Source organism: Anopheles merus, chromosome 3L, assembly GCF_017562075.2.
Source record: "Anopheles merus strain MAF chromosome 3L, AmerM5.1, whole genome shotgun sequence".
Classification (NCBI taxonomy): Eukaryota; Metazoa; Arthropoda; class Insecta; order Diptera; family Culicidae; genus Anopheles; species Anopheles merus.
Genome location: NC_054085.1, coordinates 17,808,591 through 17,827,554, shown reverse-complemented (window position 1 = coordinate 17,827,554; position 18,964 = coordinate 17,808,591). Strand labels below are relative to the sequence as shown.

Sequence of the window (18,964 nt, the reverse complement as noted above, 5' to 3'; positions counted from 1 at the left end):
GGTAGCATCTTGCACGGGTTTTCGGTTCGCCTTCGCCTACACGACTGCACGATGGATTCACCACTCCACGGTGCACAGTTTGGTTGCAAGCGTCTGCAATGCGTCAGCAGCGCTACCATGAACGAGGAGTCTGCACCAGTACACACAGTGTCTTGCGTTGCGACCACGTGAAGAGGTTTTAATTATGCCTCACGATCCATCACTTCAAACGGTGGCGGTCACAGTGGGCAGGACGACAAGAGGGACACGACATCTTTCGTAATCGCTTTGTGCGTTTATCAAGTCGACTGGAAAATGGAGGTATGTCGTACCGGGTTCAATAGGATGCAATACACAGCGCACCGGTCGGGTGGCTTTGCTCAAACGGAGCGCACCGCTCTAATTGGACCTGCCGCGGACCGGGCCCGGGTGGCTTCATATGAACGGTTAAGCATTTTCATTAACGTCGAACGGGAAGTAGTATTGTTGTGTGTGGCACAGCGGATATTGCTTTGATGAGGCAAAGTCGAGTGGATTTTGAAGAATTTATATAAAGCCACGTGTAATAGGAGAGGCCCGAGAGGCTGGAAGCGAAGAACGTTTAATTTAAACTGGTTCACTTATTAGTACATCATGGTATGGTCAAAGCAGCACCTGCGTACAGCCCCCAAAAAAGCTGATCCTATGAGAACGGGCCGTGCAGGGAGCCGGAAAACGTATGCAGCTGATGGGAGACGATGCAATTAGCTTTCCCTTTCCCCCCCCCCGAAAAAAACAAGGCCAGCTTCTTCGAAGATGGCTAAAAACTTGTTGAAAAGACACGGAACGGTGGTGATGGTGGCATGCATGGGCTTCTCCCCTTTCAACATCATACATTCCGTCGCAAACAAGCGGCAGCTCATCAAAGCGCAATTTTCGGAACACGCTCGACAAGAGGGCGCCTAATGCCATCATAATCCAATTACACTGCACACAGATGGCGATGAGTGGTAGTGTGTTAATGGAAATTTAATCCCTTCTCTTCGTGGGAACCGAACCTGATCTCGATCTGACCTTCTTCTTGGTAGGAGATGCCGACGAATGTGTGTGTTGAGCTGCTGACGCTGTTAAGAAATTGATAATGGAGCGTGTGTGGGAGTTTTTAGTACACGATTGATCTGGCTGGTGTTTTCTTTCATCGAAAAACAGCTTCTTGGAAGCAGGACGAAATCAAGCCGGAGGCTTAAGAAGCTGTAGATAATGGCGCATTTATAGACATGTTTGATATCATAGATTCAAGATTTTTCAAGATTGTACTTCCGATCAAACCAGTCGATTGTATCATCAGGTATCGAGTAAACGTAAAATATTGGAAAACATTTTACCCATATCAAGAGCTCACTTCACGAATTGCTACACAAACTGCTGCACTTGCAGCACTTGGACATATCGAAGTGGAATTTGATCCATTCGGCAGTTGTGTGGAATCTCGATTGAAATATAAAAACACATACAAAAAAAAACGAAACTCACATGAAAGAGCTTTCGGCCGGGTCCCGTAGCTTCGAACGGTGGTCCTTGAGCGAGTGTCCGCTCTGCGCAGTGCAACCACCGAGCGATGGATCGTGTCGACAATCTCGGCATTCGTGGAACTGAAAAAATGAGTTTACTGACAAATGTTTGTGCAGCCGACTACTACTCCCCGATCGAAGCAGTGTTCTGTCCTGTTTTTTTTTGGCCCACTTTGCCAATCTTCAACCTCGGCAATGTACACCGGGAAGCTTGAATAGTGATACATTGGAACATGGGACCTTTTTTTCGGGCTAGGGGTTTTTTTTTTCGAGCACTCACCCAGTCTCTCTTTTGCGGTTTGTGTGATGGCACGATCCGTTCCTACCTTTCGGAAACATAAAACAGAAACAGCACTTCAGCAGGCCACTGTGACAATGTCTGCAATGCGTTTCCCTGGCTCCCGGGTGAAATGTAGGGTTAATTGATTTGAGCAAACCGTACGCGTTCCCCCGTTTTGCGAGGGAATGGATTTCAAAAAAAAAAAAAACACGTTCCCATTTTTGCGCAGCATAACCCCGAACACGGAGGATTGGGGGAAAAAGAAAGCATCGAATCGAACCGCGTCAGTCGAAAGCAAAGAGCTCCCCCGGTAGGCCAGCTGAGTTGATTCAAATATAATGGACGACGACCGGCGCGAAGAAGATTGTGCCGCGATGTGCCAAATGTGTGTAAAAATAAAACCAAACGAAAAGTCTACCGAAATACGAGCCTAGCGCGCACCGTGCAGTACTCGGGCAGGCTATGGTAACGTATCGCCCCTGTTCTGTTGTTCCTTTCAAGCAAGCTTTCTTTTTGCTGTTGCTCTTGATGCTTTTTCCTTCGCAAGTGCCATCACCACGTGGCAATTCTTGAGACTGCAGTCGGGGATGTGTGCGCCGTGTTTTGCCTTTAATTTGATTTTCACTCTGATTTTCCCTCTGCTCTTGCTGGTGTCTATACCAAACCGGTGTGTATGTGTGTCACTTTTGTTGATAGTACCAGGAAACGATAACTCCCCTACAATAAAAAAACGGACATCATCCCAATGAGTGCAGGTTCTACAAAAAAAGCCCAACCGTAGGACATTTCAAGGCATAAAACCGAACGATAGGAAACTTGATCTTCACCCCGGAGTGTTAAATAAAGCTGCTGAAACGTAGGAGCGTGTGCTCGGGACAGACGAATTGTGCTGGAAAATAAAAACGACAACAAAAAGCCACCCCGAAACCTGTCAAAATTGTCAAACCAATACAGTCTAATCAATTGAACGGTGGACGGTGGAAGGAAGCATCGGGCGAGTTTATTAACTGTTTGTCGCGTGATCAAACTGACAGCCGTCGAGGGGCGAGAGTTAGGAGCTTTCTTTTTTTCAATTTACTTGTCACGCTGGTGCCGTCGAGTTGTCGTTGCGATATGTCGATTGCATGCGACCGCTTGTTGGCTTTAGAACGTTTCAATTAGGTTGGTGTTTTTGAGTGCTTGGTGTTCTTGGTGCAACTCGATGCGAGTGAACCATTCCCTAAAATGTTTCTATTACACCTTCATAAACATAACTTTTGGGTTTGGAATGGTTTTGGGGCCGATAAAATAAAATCAAAGACATTCATCTCTCAGCACCGCAAACGCCTGCGCCGCCACCCACTCCCGACCGCAAGTGCGATGCACTTTTTCGCCCATTTTGTTTACTTCTCGCTAATGTCAACCGGTCCATTGCAAAGCAAACACCCGTTTGTACATTTATGGAAAAACTTTAGCACATTAATTCAAACGACGACGGAAGGGCGAACAGGAGGGTGCGCAATGGCGAGGGAAGGAACGGGGATTTGAAAGCTAAAAACAACAACTGCCAGCAACGAGATAGCTTTTCCCTAGCCCGCTGCCCTCGTTTCCCTTTTTCCTCCAAAGTCCAATTCCGGACAGCCTTTTGAATATGATTGTTTTTGAGACGTCTTCCCTCTCCCATCCGGATTTGTGCTGTCGAGCGTTGCCGGATTGTACTTGCGCCCGGGTTTTTGTTTTTAATATTCACCATAGAGCGTCTTGCTCCTGTATGTGTGTGTGTTTGTGGGTGTCTGTACCGTAGGAACTGGGCTGTCTTTCTTATCTATTTCCGCTCTCCGCTTGTCTAGTTCGCTAGTCTTCCAGTCCCCGGCCGTATCGGTCTTGACAGATGTCAGCTTGCTGGATTGTTTTTTTCCTTTTTCTTCTGGTGCGCCTTCATGAACACACACACACTGTGTTGTTCACACATTTTGCCATGCAGCATTCTGTATGGATTTCTGTGTGTTCCTGAGCTGGAAAGAATGCAAGAAGCGATTTAATTTAATTCAAGCCTTCCCTTGAATGGAATCGTTTGGCTTCGCGTGGTGGGGTTTTTTTTTCTTTTTTGGCGGAAGTTTAATCATACCCAAGGCTTTGCGGCGCTTAAAGATGCTTCCCAAACCTGTTGTTTATGTTGTTGAAGCTCGCATCGGCAGCGCTGTGAATGAGGAGCTGCCCCTGATATCGTTTTCAAAATGCACCCATCGTCGTGGTGTCTGAGCCACCAAAAACCACCCCTTCCACCGTTGTGTAAACAACAATGAAAGCGATGGAAAAAGATATACACAGCCCCCGTTCGCTGCCACCGGCTGAGGCTGCGTAACGCAACCCGAAACCCCCGAGCGAAACATCAACAAACGAGTTGGCAGGGGCTGGTCCGGTGTCGGCACGGCGTGATAACACGGCGGTTTTTCGGGCGAGGTTGGGGCGATGGTAAGCCACTGGCCGCTGTTAATTGCATGCTAGATTTCACAATTCCCCCGCCTGGGGGAGCGATCTGCTACCCGGGTAGACGGACTGCACTGCTGCGTGACTGTTGCCTAAGGACTGTCTAAGGAGCGGGGAGGGTGTATAGGTGGAAAGCCCAGCTGCCATGGTTGCCAGAGCCTTATCGCATCTCGCCACCCAAGGGGGATATGCAGCAACCGGACCATCTTTCAGCGCCACAGCACTGTAATGTTTCTTTTTATCGTGTTTCTCTCGTGTGCTGGTGGAGTGGCTGCGTTGGAGGTGGTGGTGGTGATGGTGGTAGAGCATTGTAAGCCCATCCACTGGGCGTGCCAGCAGTAGCGCACGAAAGTCCGGGGGAAGACACATTGCTCCGGGGAGCAATTGTTGGAAAATGTGTTAAGCGTCAAGTACGCTGCTGGATACTCCGGTTCCGGCTGTCTGTACCCGTACCGCAAAACCAGCTACCCAGGGCCGCCTCTTCCACGCTGACAAGCAACCAAGGTTCGGTTCGGTGGTTTCCTGCTTCAAAGGTGTTTGCGGTTGCTTTTGCGGCTTTGCTCGGGATGCAACGAAAAGGGAATTTCGACACTGGACCGCCGTCCGGGGAAAGAATGCGTAACCACCCATCCCAGGATGTACTTCAACACGGTCGGCTGGAGCGGCAGCATTTGGTTCGTGCAGTACCACCATCGGCTTGCTATAGGGGCTGCAATCTTACGCAAACTAATTAGTGGTTTTGTGTCAATTTGCGAAAATAGCGGTGTGTGGGTAGGTGCATATTGTGAACCTCCAAAAGTCGGGCATCTTTGTTTTGCAACTCCAATTTGTGTATTCTGACTTTTTGTTATGACAGGTTGACGAAGATTCTACATGTTCATCTATGCTCCTGTGAAAAAAAACCCTAAACAATTTCGAACATAGTGATAAAACATACTCAAGAAATTAATTAGAATATTCCCCCTTTCCATTCTCCCAGCGCGATGACAGCTACCATCTCATCTTGCCCGATTTCCACTCAAACACTTAATCTAGGTGTAGGTGTGCTAAGCGCCCTAAAATATGTATCGAAAGCCAGCAGCCACCACTAACACACTATCCAGCCTTCCCTAATGTGCCGTGTCTCAATGTGTTGCGGTTCCGCTCTTGATGGAGATCCGTCGGGCGCGCCCGATCGTAACGCAAACCACTTCAAAAGCCGCGGAGTAGCAAGCGGCATGGTCCGTGTGCACCGCGCCCCGGCGCTATTGATTTATTAATCAATCTTGCGCGGTTTTGCGGCACCCGGCAAGCGTTTGATTTTCTTTCATCCTGCTCCATCCGGCACGCTTCATCCCTACGCCCGGGTGATGGAAATTAGCACTCGTCCTCGGTGGCAGGTGGCAGTGATTTTCTCGCCCCCCCCCTCCCCCTACCCGGCAGCATACATAATGGATCGAGCGGTACACACTTTAATCCACACCAATTGCCGGCTCATGGCTCAAACGCGCATGCTGACTGTGCATACGGTAGGTCGGTTGGATGGTGTGTGCGTTTCTCTGCTTTGTTTTTGATGCTTCGTTTAAGAGCATTTTTGGCAAAAGGTTATCGCCCAATCATCTTCTTGTTTTCGCAGGCAATGGTTTGAGTAGAAGAGCTGTCAAGCTTTGTGTGTGTGTGTGTGTTACCACTTAATGACGACAAAACGGTATGCTTTCGTGGAGCTTAAGTAAAAGAGGGCGTGTGGTTGGTGCAAGTTATATTCATCTTTAGTACTTCTTCCCATCCCATCCGCTTTCCAGGTACAGGAGTTTATTTTTTACTGTCCTTTGCACGCTGTCATGCTGATCATTATTTCGTAAATTCGATGATTCGTTAAATTTTATTCGAAAACTTTGCCCATCCTTTGCCTGGCCGTACTGGCCACCGTTCACCTTTCGTGCTCCCCAGTGCAATCAGTTTTCCTTGGAGACTCTCTTTCCACGGCGCCTTTTTCGCGTCCCCTGAACGAAAAGTGCAAAGTGACAGAGAAAAATCTGTTTGGTGTACATTGTTTTTCTCCTGCCCCTGGCGCTCCCCGCTTGCTTACGTGCGCCAGGTACGGCATCGGTCTCGGGTCGCCAGAGTTGGGAAAGACTTTCCATCCAGCGCTGTTTGTTTTTTTTTTTCATTCATTCATTCTCTTTCTCTGTTTTCTGTCCGTCCAATTTTTCTTCCCCACGTTGGGGTTGTTTTGTTTACTTCCTCTACCTTCCGGTCCCTTGCCGGGGTGGCCGGTGTGATCGCCGGTGTGTATGGCTCACGAATAACGGCAGTGGCAATAAAAGTGCAATTTATCTTCAAACAAGTGAAAGTTGCCCGTCCCTAAAAACCATTGCCAACCTTTGCCTCCTCGATACCGAAGCACCGGATCCACCGCTGCACACGGAAGGATCAACAAGAATGGCCTTCACTCTCTCTCACTCTCTCTCTCTATCTCGCTCCTCTTCAACAACGGAGCATGTGATGAATGATATTGTGGTGAAGTGTTTTGGAAAGGATGTTGAAGGCGATGAAATAAACAACGGTCCTCGATGTCATAACAAGACCGTGCCCGTACTTTTCCCTGACCGTTGCGGGGTTGTGAAAAATGAAGGTTCGCGAGCAGGACAGTAAGGTACTGTGTAGATGCAGTTTTTTTGTTTGCTTCTTGTTACTATTATTTTGGTTGGTTTCAGTTGCGAGTGAAGCCAATCCAAACAACATTTGTTCGGTGAAACGCTATTACTTACGGAAGGCTTACACAAGTGTGAGCAAGCGTTGTGTAGGATAAGGATGATGGTGATGTATCACGGTAGTTGTCGGACGTTGAAGACACTTAATATGACGGCCAGTTAACGTATTGCATTGGTGGGGAGTAGGTTTTTTAGTTTGTATTTTAAAGATGTTTCTGTAAATACTTTTTTTTGAATTCCACTTGATAACATCTTCATCTTTTAGTGTTTTGTTTGAATGAATTGGAAAGACGCATCACGTTGCAATATATTTTTTTATATTTGCTATTCCTTAGTTAGAGTTTCTCTATGATTTTGGTTGATCAGTCAAATTTATCAACTTTTTGTTTGCTATTATTCGAACTGAGTGTAAGCAATTTTAAAAACATTATTGGCGTTTTGTTTAAGTCTTTTTGGCTGATGTGTTTTTCATTCCCAGTTGTTTGCTTTTACTGTGCGAGTATTGTAGGTTTTTGTTTTCAATTCACCATTTATCTTGTTACTGGCTCATCAACGTTTGCTTGTCTTACTGCATTGAAATCAATTTTCTTTTACTTTTCTATTTGTTTTAATAACTCGGTAGTTTTAAATACTTTGCTACCCGCTACATGCAAACATATTCAAACTTTTTCAATTTTTTTGTTGAATTTCTAAGTTATTTTAACGCTTTTTATTACTTATCCACTTGTATCATGGATGAAATATTAATCTTATAATAACTTAGAAGTTCTCACATTACATGAAATTATAAATTAAAATCATAAAAATATTTTCTCAAATACTTCTACACCTTGGTAACATGATGGTGCTGCTGATAAGCAAAAGCCATCTCCACCCTTTCCCTCTCTTAATAATTTTATTCAAAAGCCATCCAGTGCTTGCAGGGCCGGTCCAAACTCGTAGCAAACATGTTTATGAAAGAAATTAAAATCTCCTCACCACAGCGCAAACCACTGCAAAGGTCACGTGTAGTACAAAAAAGAACCATATCCCGTCAAGCTATGTACTAGACCTGATGTTTTCCAACAGCCGTACCGTACCGGCGCACTGTCGGTACTACCACGCATTACTCACCCTTTTCCGAGAACGTGTAGAAGACGCCAGCAAGCAAGCAAGCAAGCAAGCAAGCATTGCAGCAACAGCAGCAGCAAGGCTGGCTCGGTTATTGTTATCGGAGCTAAAATGGGGAAAACATTTTCATCCTTTCACCCACCGGGGCACCGGTGCCGACACCTGGCAAACAGTGCCACGGCACCGGCCTAGATTGGATGGTGATATTTTCACCTCTATTAACGCACATATGCCCCACGGTACGGGCGAGTACGTGCGAGTGCGCCGTACTCACGCCACGGGTGCAGACCGGTTCGTAGACGAGAGTTTGCTTTTAAGCGAACGCCACCGGTTGGCTGGCTGCATGCGGTACGCATCGGGTTTTCCCTGAAATGAATCTTTCACAACACTCATGCATGTCAAAATAATTCGTCCGAACACTTTCGGTGTCATTTGGTAGATTGTGCCCGTCACGTTTCGGGGAGGGTTTGTGAGGTTGTTGGTGTGTTGCGCCAAACACCGGGAAGCACCGAAGGGAAAGGTGAATGATGCAGCGGGAAAAAAAATTGATTTATCAAACAGGCGTGACACGCGTGAGTAGGCAAATATTCGTGCGAAGGCTCTAGGCTCCAGGCGTAGCGACACGTATGAAATCTTATCAGCTTTTAACCTTTTGATTTAAGACAAAAGAACCTGCTGCAAGAAGTTAGCGACAAAACTTTTTTCATTGTGGGGTGGCAAAAAGTTACCACAAAAGTGTTCGTCTCTTTGTTTTTTTAAAGACACTCGTACCATTAGGTTGATTCGAAGCGAGCGGCAGCCGAGAAATTGCGAAAGTATTTTCGACCCCTTCCTTCGACGGCAGCAAAACTTTGTACTAGTGTTTTTAAAAGCTTTTACCTATTTCTTATCGATTACTGTCACCTCACTCGAACTTCCCCTTCTCCATTAGCACCTCGGAGAGTGGGAGAGAGAGAGAGAGAGAGAGAGAGAGAGAGAGAGAGAGAGAGAGAGAGAGAGAGAGAGAGAGAGAGAGAGAGTCTTCTTATTGCCTGTCTTTCTTTTTGTTACTCCCCAAAAAAACGTTGACGAAACTGACGACAAATCAGGCAGCGCAGGATCAAGAAGTGGCTTACCCCGGAGGTGGCTCGACTTAAACGTGCGGTGGGTTGGTGGGTGAAATCCACTTCACATTCGAGTATGACACACCGGAAGCACAGGGGATGGTGAAAATAACACTCGGTGTACGGTTGCTTCGGCAGCACGAAAAGGTGTACGTGGAAGCAACACACGTACACACACACACACAGTTTACGAAAACACTTCACCCTCACGCCGGGTGAAAGTAGTCGAACTGGGTAAAGTTTTAACATGCAAGCGCTGGGTTACGCTTCCGTAACCTAGGCGAGCCGAAAAATGTGACTTTTCTTGCGGGAAAGGCGGGGGGGAAGATCGTTGGGAAGTAAAAGTTAGCACAATTTCATTTCCTCCAGCGGAAGCCACTACAACTTGGATCATTTCCCTCGCCCCAAACCTTTAAGCTTTCCATTGCCATTCCGTGGGTGGGCTAAAAAGTTGAAACTGCTTGTGCGTAGTTGTGGCAGCTGCTGCTGTGTGTTGTGTGTGCACGTGAGCGAGTGGTGGAAGAATTGTTCTTGGCAGTTATCGGGCGGACACTTTGATCTTGATACCGCTACGCAACCGTCGTTCGCTCGGGCTGCTGGAAGGGTGGCACGGTACACCGGGTTACATTTTCCAAATGAATGTAATTACACGTGTCGAACTGACAAACACATCGAACAGCAGCAGCATTGCAGCGGACTCGTCGGTCGCCTTATCGGGCAGGCTGCTGCTGGACAAATCATGCCCACGCACGCACTCGCATACCTTGCGAGATGACAGGTTCATTCCGGGCTTTGGTTTGTGGTTACGGGCTGGATAATGGAAGGTGCTGCCATCGTGCGTAACGTGTGTAATGTAGGCTTGGGCCCGATTTGCTCCCGGTGCAGCCGCACAAACGCACGGCACGGTAATGAACGATGGGATTGCACTTTTGATGAATTTTCCGGCAGACTGGAACAATGATGCTCATGTGATTAGGCTTTTGCATGATTAGTAAGGATAGAAAAGGGGTGCGAGAGAGGGATGGGATCTCATTTACATGGAATGGAAAGGAACAATGCGTCTTTAATGCCAGGTTTCTTGCGGAATCAATAATACCTTCCAGTAGGGTTGTCCAACTGGTTTTTCAATGATGTTTGATTATCCGTATGATACTGACTTTGGGATTGGATTTTTTGGATTTATTACAAATTTTTCCATAGAGTTGGACATCTGACAAAGAAAAAAATCGATATTTTTTACCTAACCACAATCTAACCTAGACTTTGGTGTGTACAGAAAAGTAAAGAAATGAAAAAACGCTTCTCCTAAACAAACGTTAGCTTAAGCTTAATGTTTTCAACAAGACTATGCAAAATTTTACTAGAAATGGTAATAAACGATACAGTACCATAATTAATAAAAATATTTTACTTTTCAATACAATATTACAATACAATATCGTATCTCATTCTGAAATGCATCAATTACATGTTGCATGTAATTTGCTCACCATTGCTACTGTTTCAGCCAACAATATAGGGTAAATGTACCAGTATTGGGCAGGTTAGTGAAGCAGTATCACTAAAACTGCTCGTACACTTACAATTTGTATTACTTTTCATGAAAGTGACATTAGTTTGAACGATAAACTATCGTATTATGGCGTGCTATTTTTTTACATGCCGATTTAAATGTATTTTTTAGAGATATTCGTGAAAATGCAAACATTATTTTTCTTCCTATTTTCGGCAGTTTGGTCCTATTTTTGGCAGGCTGTGCTCCTATTTTCGGCAACGCGAATACGGGTCGGTAAATGTTTTAATGAATGCAAATCGGCAGAACAAAAATGTTTGAAATAGTTTTACACTCCCACTTTCCTATGATTGGTGTTGAAAAGTACTTAAATTATTAATTTTATGTTGCCCATTTTGGGCATTTGGGCATGGAAATTTTTACAGTCATTTTGATTTGAGTTACAAACAAAGTAGGCATTGGAGAAATGAGACTGCCTGACAGCTGTAGAGTACGGCTCCGACTGGCTCACAAATTATTGTTTTTTTCTCAAGTTATTGGATTATTTATAGTGAAATTGGTGTAATTTGATACAAAAAATGTGGTTTTATGTGTCGACATACGCGTTGTAGTGTTCTGATCAAGCTATAAACGAATATGCAGCCAAATCAAAAGTGTGTTGTTGTTTCAAGTTTCGGAAAGAGCACACAGCATTGATCTCTCAAAAATCAACATTTACCGTGTACCTTTTTTCGGCATCATTTGAAGAGAAAAATTACTTGTTTTTCGTGATTTAAAAATTCCAAGCGGGCTGTAATAACTGCTGCATATAATCTTTCATAAAAACCACACTTTCATTGTTTAAGTGCTCTGGTTCTTTTAATAGTGAAACTTGCCGAACTATCGACTGACAGCAAATCAGCGGAAAAATTGTTAACTTTGCACATTTTGTTTGGTATTTTGGAAAATATGCAAGGAAATGATGTGATAATTCGCATATGAAGAACAAATGAGTATATCTCTATTTAAAAAATATGTGTGGAGACTATTTTCAACGCGTTTTTGCGTAATTACACGTTTTTAGTTACACTGCCGAAAACAGGTACACTGCCGAATACTGGTGCAGTTACCCTATTTTATTCATAAGAATTCAGCAACAATTTTGGTTGATAAGGCCTGCAACTGACTGCGAGACCAAAGGGTTTGACATACCTGGATCATCAACCGAATCAGTAGGATACTTAATGTAATTTCAGCATCTTCACAGCATTCCTCCTCCGTGTGTTGATGAGTATCCGATGAAGTTCTAAATATCCTTTGCACGTAAGACACATCGCGGTTACTTGAAGATCATCTTACCACCACACCAATTAAAGCAGCATTTCGAAAAAAAAAACAGAAACATTTTCCTACAAACGCGAGCTCTTATGATGAGTAGAGGAGCTGTTTACTGCAGCTGATAATTCGCCATGATTTCGTAAAGCATTCGTAGGCGCATGTAAAGAGCTCGCTTGGAAAAGACAGGCCGGGCGAAAAACAGCGCCCAGCTCCAAAAAAGTAATTAAAAACTCCGGGCCACCATCACCCTCTAGCGTCCCCACAGTTCGTCTGTAAGCACCGCCGGGACATTGTTTACCTTTCAGGGGCGCTTTAAATTCCTTGCCAGCAGCGAGGGGGGGGGGGGAAGCTTTTTGGGACTCTCCCATCATGCATCCTCTTACGCTAATCACATCTCGAGCAGGAGAAGTCATACAAAGACGGTGTATGGGTGGCTTGAAATCAAGCCCGCTTTTGCTCAAGTATGTGTCAGGCACAGTGGTACGGTAACTGTTGTGGGCTGTGAGCTGTGCGCGGAGGATCAGAGGGATGGCATTATTATTGCGCGTAGCGAATGGAGGGAGAAAAAAAACACAACACGGAAGCGGCATAATATCGAAAGGATGCTTTGTCGGCGAGCACCCCGACCGGAACCGAACGGAACTGACGTTCAGAAGCAGCGGCCGCATCGCACACCGTTCGCCAGTAAAAAGAACCGGGAAGGCGAGCGGTGTTTTGTTTTTCGGGGTTTGCGCACCCGGCTTCACGGTTGAGTCTTATTGCTTCAAAGCGGCGGAACATCAAATAAATGTCACAGGTGAGTGGCATCTCGTGTTTCGCGCCTGCTCGAGCCAGCGAATGCTCGATGGTTTTGCGCACACACACACACACGCACATACACACATACAAAAAGTGGAATTTTATTCACCAACCCAAACCAAACCAAACGAAAGAAAAAGAGTAAAAGGCAGCCGGGAGAGAAGAAATGGCCGCGAAACACGGTTTACGGTTTCGTTTGACATAAAAGCGTTTGAGGTGACTGAAACAGTAGGCGGGCTTGTGTTTATGTGTGCGCGCGTGTGTGTGTGTGCGAGCTTCTTCGAAAACTTAGAGAAAATAAATTAGAGCAAAAAAGAGAACATGCTTCACTGATTTTGATTTCAAAACGAATCGATAATGAGCTCCATTCAATTGTTAACAGAAAAGATTCAAGGATAGGGTTAGGGTTTGCATTCGAATCGATTTCGTTTAATTAAGAGTCGAACCTGAGATATCTTTCATTTAGGTTTACTATAATCTCTTAGATAATGTCTTAGATCTTATGTACTCTTAATGTTGATAAAAATTAAATAAAAATCATTGAAAAAATACAAAATGGATTACGTTTCTGCATCTGTTGGCGATGCAAAATGTGCATTTCACTCAACCCCATCGATCGCACTTAACCTCAATCGAAAACTGCGCAGTGTAAAACATAAAGTGGCTTTTATTCACTTCTGGAAATGATACTCATCGAACACTTCATCGAAGCACTTGAATACCATCACAATGGAATCGAAAAGGCTTAAAAAAATCGTGAATCTACATTGAAATTTTAACCTGACCGCTAAACAAGCGTTTGGAGTCCATTAAAAAAGCAAAACTGATTTTTTTTTTATTAACTTTGCCTTGCTGTTAGCTGCAGCAATGGATGAAAAGTGTTCTTAAAACAATTTAAGCCCTTTAACGGGAAAGCAGTTCTACCGCTATAATAGTCAAGCCCATTTACAACAGTTCCGGTGCATTCGAGGGGCACCCACTAACATGTTGGTTGACAAATTAAATGTAGATTAACATGCACACACACACACACACATGCACCAATCCCTTTCGAGCGCCTTTCATTCCCAACACGAAGGATTTAGTTTACGCTAGTTCGTGGATATTGTAACTGCTGACGGTATGCCTGCTGGCAATAATGAAATTTTTAGAGTGCTTTACACTCATTTGAAGAAAAAGGGAAGAAACACAGAGAGAGAGAGAGAGAGAGAGAGAGAGAGAGAGAGAGAGAGAGAGAAAGAAAGAGAGAGAGAGTGAGAGAGAGAGAAAGAAAGAGAGAGAGAGTGAGAGAGAGAGAGAGACAGCAAAAGGAGGTGAAATTAAAAATGCTCTCACGCTGGCGAAAAAGTTATAATCGGCTATAATCCTTTATCCGGAAGCCATAATTTCTGGCAGCATCCGGTAGGTGGAAACCGTTCCCTTTTGCAGCAAGCGAATCGTGTGTGAGTGGAATGAGTGTGGTCTTTCAGTTCAAATGAGCACTCCACTGGCGGCACAGTGGGGTTTTGTAGGGGAGTAAAATTATGATAGAATCCGGCGGTGAGCAGGCTCGAGCGGGCTGGCTGGGTGCAAAAAGGAGTGTTTAATTTTGTACCCAAATGGCAAAAACACTGACGTCGTCGACGACGACGACGACGACGACGACGACATCAACAAACGCTGAGTCGGCGCACGCAAAGTACGTGTGCATGAAGCGGACAGTCTCGTGGAGAGCAGTGTATTGGTACAACCGTTGCATTCGCTCGGTACTTTGTTACACCATGGCAGCCATGCCAGTACGAAGAGCGTTATTGATGAAAATGTGGGAAAAGAGTGTAAAATACAAGGCCCAGGAACAGAAGGGGATAAGATCGGTACACGTTAATGGCAGGCAGAGCTGGCAGGAAGTAATTGTGCATAAGTTTGTATGGGCATCATTTGCATGTGGCTTTTTGCATGGCCGCAGGAATGGTTTATGCTTTTACTTGGAATTTACCAACAGATCCATCAGACTATTAACAAAAAACCGACCACCCGTACAGTTACTGGCAATGGCACTATCTGGTGGGTGGAATGGAGCGGGATATGATGTCCTTGGAGAGAGAGAGAGTCGAGAGCGTCCGGCATGCCAATTCCATCTGTTCGGACAGTTTTACAGCCGTTCGTTACAAGGATTTGGTAGCACTCGGTCGACCTTGGTAGGAAATGGGAACAGCTGGAACAGTGTGGTTGCATTTTTGCAGATTAATTTATGAAGTAACCACACCAATTCGAAGAACGAGACCATGTTTGATAGCATGAAAGAGACAGGAAGGAGATAAAAAGATGGACAGAAAGGTTTTATTACTGATGTGAAATGTCCAACAGCTGCAGCTCTCTTTAAAGAATGCTGTAAAAGTCGTTGAGCTCCCAGGAAGGTCTTGTTGTTAGTGTCTTTCAAAGTAAATTAGTGTTTCAAATAGTGCATTAAGTTTTTGAGTGCCAAACAGGTAACACACATCTCTAGGAAAGCATAAACTCACAATGCCGTTGCCCATTGCTCATCCCATCCGCGCCTAACATCACACCCCGGGGGCGCGTTTTTGCAACAACAAGCATTATAGTTCCGCCTGCTTAAATCGTTAAAGTTTTCGTGTCATTTTCACGAACGAGCAGCAAGGTACGTACCCACCAGAAAAGGACACATAAGGCACACAAACTACTGGCCGGCTGGCCGTGAAGGAAGCTGGAACAGAATCGCAACAACCGACAGGACCATAAAGATGGTGTCACGCTGTCGTCGGCTGGTGTCCGCTTTGCTGCCGCTGACTAACGCTGCTGTACGTTATCATTTTAATAACGTGCGTTACATAATAAACAAGAATCTGCTAAACGAGGGGATAAGGCTTATAGGCTTTTGGGGAGGATATCCGCCCAGGCTTGAGCAGTAGTAACAAAGCCTTCCGCTTAGAATTGAGTCCAGTGCCACGTACCCGCTTGCTGTCCCAGTTTGCCCGAACAATGTGCTGCTGTGTGTATGTGAAGGATAAACACCGGTTCGTTATGATTTCGTTTGGCGCATTGAAGGGAGGAGGCGCTCTCGTCGTGGGCAATTTGCAACATTGTCGGCGGAGACTGGCCGGAATGTGTGCTTTGCGTTTTGAAGCCATTGCTTATGTAGTTAGCGAGCTGTCGAACTGGGACCAAGAGGTGGAGGAGGATTAGAGCCTTTTTTTGTAGTAGTAGGGATGCCTTCAAGTCCTTTACCATGTAAGCATTTCGTTTTCGGTTAAGCATCTCTTTCGTCCTTGAATTGCTCGGCTCCATATTCCATTGTGCTAGCGCCTCGTCAGTGACTCGCGTTTTCCTTTGTAAGTCCTCCCGCTGTCCTTTGAAAGCACACAATGAAATTATAATTTTAGTTCAAATCAAAGCAACCGTTAAATTACATTTTAACAGCCAGTTTTCGCGGCCGGCCCATATAGGAATGGGGCAGACCCGAGTGCGAAGACTGCAGGCCCGGGTGCGGGAGCCGTGGCGCAACTTTGAAGTTGTGAATTAGGACCGAAAATTGAATAAGCTTAATTTATTCATACACTACGAAATTATCTTTACGGCTCACCAGAAATGAACGTTTTGAGAAGTTAATTAACAATCTTTCACTTCTGTGATCTCTGCCAGCTGCACGCTCCGGTTTTGGACGGCGAAGACGACGCGACGATTACGGTCGCTGGGCGGCTCCTCAAAAGGTGCCGTGCTCTTGCCCTCTCTCTCTCTCTCTCTCTCTCTCTCTCTCCTTGGACCCTTTGCAATGATTAACCTTTCTTCGGTAAAATTGCTGCCCTCCATCTTGGGGCGAGCCACTTTACGTAGAAGATTGCGCGCGGGTCGTCGTCTTAAACCGGCAGGCCGGTTCCATCCGGTCCGAAGCGCCCGATGCGAGAGCGATGATGAAGTTCGTCCAAGTATGGGCAAAGCAAAAAACCCTGGCCCGCCCTCCAGCAGCATCCACTTCCGGAATGCCGCACCGAATCGACGGTGCGACGATGTTGTCGGCGTTGGAGAAATTCATGAATAATATCTCCCAGCGAGCCACTGAGTGGCTGCTACTGAATGTTTTTGTGCTGTTTTCAGTCACCCGGTCCGGGCCACGGCACCACCAAGGCTTTGCAAAACCTCAGGTTAAAGGGCAACAAGAGATTCCCGGCACCCAGGGGAAGAAGGTGGCCTTAATTTAACCGCCCGGTAGCCGAGCCCCGAAACGGCCGTACCTTGATCGCGCGCTTGCTGGAAGCGAGTTACGACGCGAAACTTATCTCAGCCCCTTATCCTGATGGAGATGTGGGCTCCGTGTCTCGGTGGTTTAGTGCCCGCAAAATGTGTTGCAGTGGCGGCACTGTGTAGGCCGGCTCGGTCGGTCGGTCGGCTGGATTGTGTGGAATTTATTTGGAATAGTAATTTCATTAGTGAATTGAATCACATAATCTCGTTGCAGCAGCACCGTACCGTGGGTTGGCAGGTGTGGCTGTATTGATGTGTGCGGTTTCGGCGGTGAGCGTGTTACCCGCACCGATGGCTCAAAGTAGACAGCATTTTGGAGCAGCGTACAACGCAGCGGCGTTACTATGGACGCGTCCGGAACTCCCAGACAACATTCGGGTGTGAAGCACTTTGCTTCTTTGGCTGTCGGCGTTGCGTTGATGAAGACGCACCTCTTGGTTCTTCTCACTCCTTCGGGCTGGTGACGTTCTTTCGCTTCGGATTGAAATTATTACCACGGCTCGGCGCGGTGTAATGAGTTTGCAAGAACCCTCATAAGGTGGGGGGGGGGGGGTGGAGAGTACAGAGTGGGTTGCAAAAGGGCGCACCGACAATAGGCTTCGAGGAAGGTTTTGTTAATGCGATCCGACAGGTTCGCGAGTGTTTGCGCTGCCGGGTATATATATATGCGTCGTAAAGCATTATCCTCAATGCATGCGGTGAGTTTTGACGTCTGACGAGAAATTAATTAAATGTACAACATGCTTGTAGTGGGTGGTGGTTGTTTTCGACTGTTAATCCGATCGATTGTGCTTCGCAAAATGTGAGAATTACATTACGGGCGAGCGAGTTACGAGCGTGCGAAGAAGCGCGAAGAACTCGTGGGCTGTAGTTACTTCAAAATAATGAGCTTAGAAGCACTATGTATGTGTGGGGAATTTTAGTAAATTTAGATTAAACTCGACTTCTCTTTAGCGAAGAAGCGGTAACAACTTAATTTGGATTGAAATGGATGTTTGGTTGAAATGTGTGGATAAATAGGATTCCTCAAAAGCGATATTGAGAGTCAAATTGACATAAATAAATAAAACGAGTGTTAGCAGGAAAAAGGTAAAAGGCATAGACACATTGTGAGTAGATTAAATACATTAACGCACAAGTAAAATATCTTCTTTTTATTGCCTTATTGAAGGCCAATGAAGAGAAGTTGCCGGTGGTCTTGGCGGTAGATGCTCTGGCTTGAATTGTACTTGTATCGGCGGGACACGCATCAAAACTCAAATGGACCCGATTATAGATTCATCATTGGCTACTTAATATCACCTGCCGTATTTTGAAGACAAAAAAAGAAAACCTCTACATTATTACGACGACACATGTGTTTTAGAAGAAGAGGAAAAAGGAAAGCTATGAAGAAAAATAGAAAAACTGTAAAAAAAACCGATATCCACCATCATGCATTCAAATTTGCACGTCCTTCCACCCCTTTTTGTGGGAGCTTTACTTGACCCTGTAATTGGCGTATGACAATTAGATTCTTCTTTCCCCGTACTCTCTTTGCTTGAAGGAAAACTTTGCACTGCGAAATGCAGTTTGTTTTTTGCTCCATCTACGGGTCAAATTCGGGTATAAAACTTTTTCAATATGAAAATTTAGCTACCAGTAACTTTCACCACTCTCGCACCTCCCTACGACCTCCCTTGCGAAAAAGGCGTCTAATTAATGATGCCCACACCTCACGCTGGGAGCGAATAAAATGGAATGAATTTGAACGGTTTTAGGTGAAACCCTCTTGAAACGCGGTGTAAATGTGTATGTGTGTGTGAGCGTGCGCGCTTTTCCTTGCTGCTTGTTTTTTGTGCAACCAACGTGCCGAAAACCTTCCGTTATCGTGTTGTCAAGCGAGCGTACCAGCAAAAGGGTTTCACCAAAGG

At 45.5% G+C, this 18,964-nt stretch overlaps 1 protein-coding gene across 4 annotated transcripts in view; it reads left to right on the top strand.

Moving 5' to 3' along the window:
* The window catches only part of LOC121598411 (opioid-binding protein/cell adhesion molecule), a 96,865-nt gene that overhangs the window by 17,100 nt on the left and 60,801 nt on the right, over window positions 1-18,964 (top strand). The gene's annotated exons all lie outside the window — the stretch shown is intronic.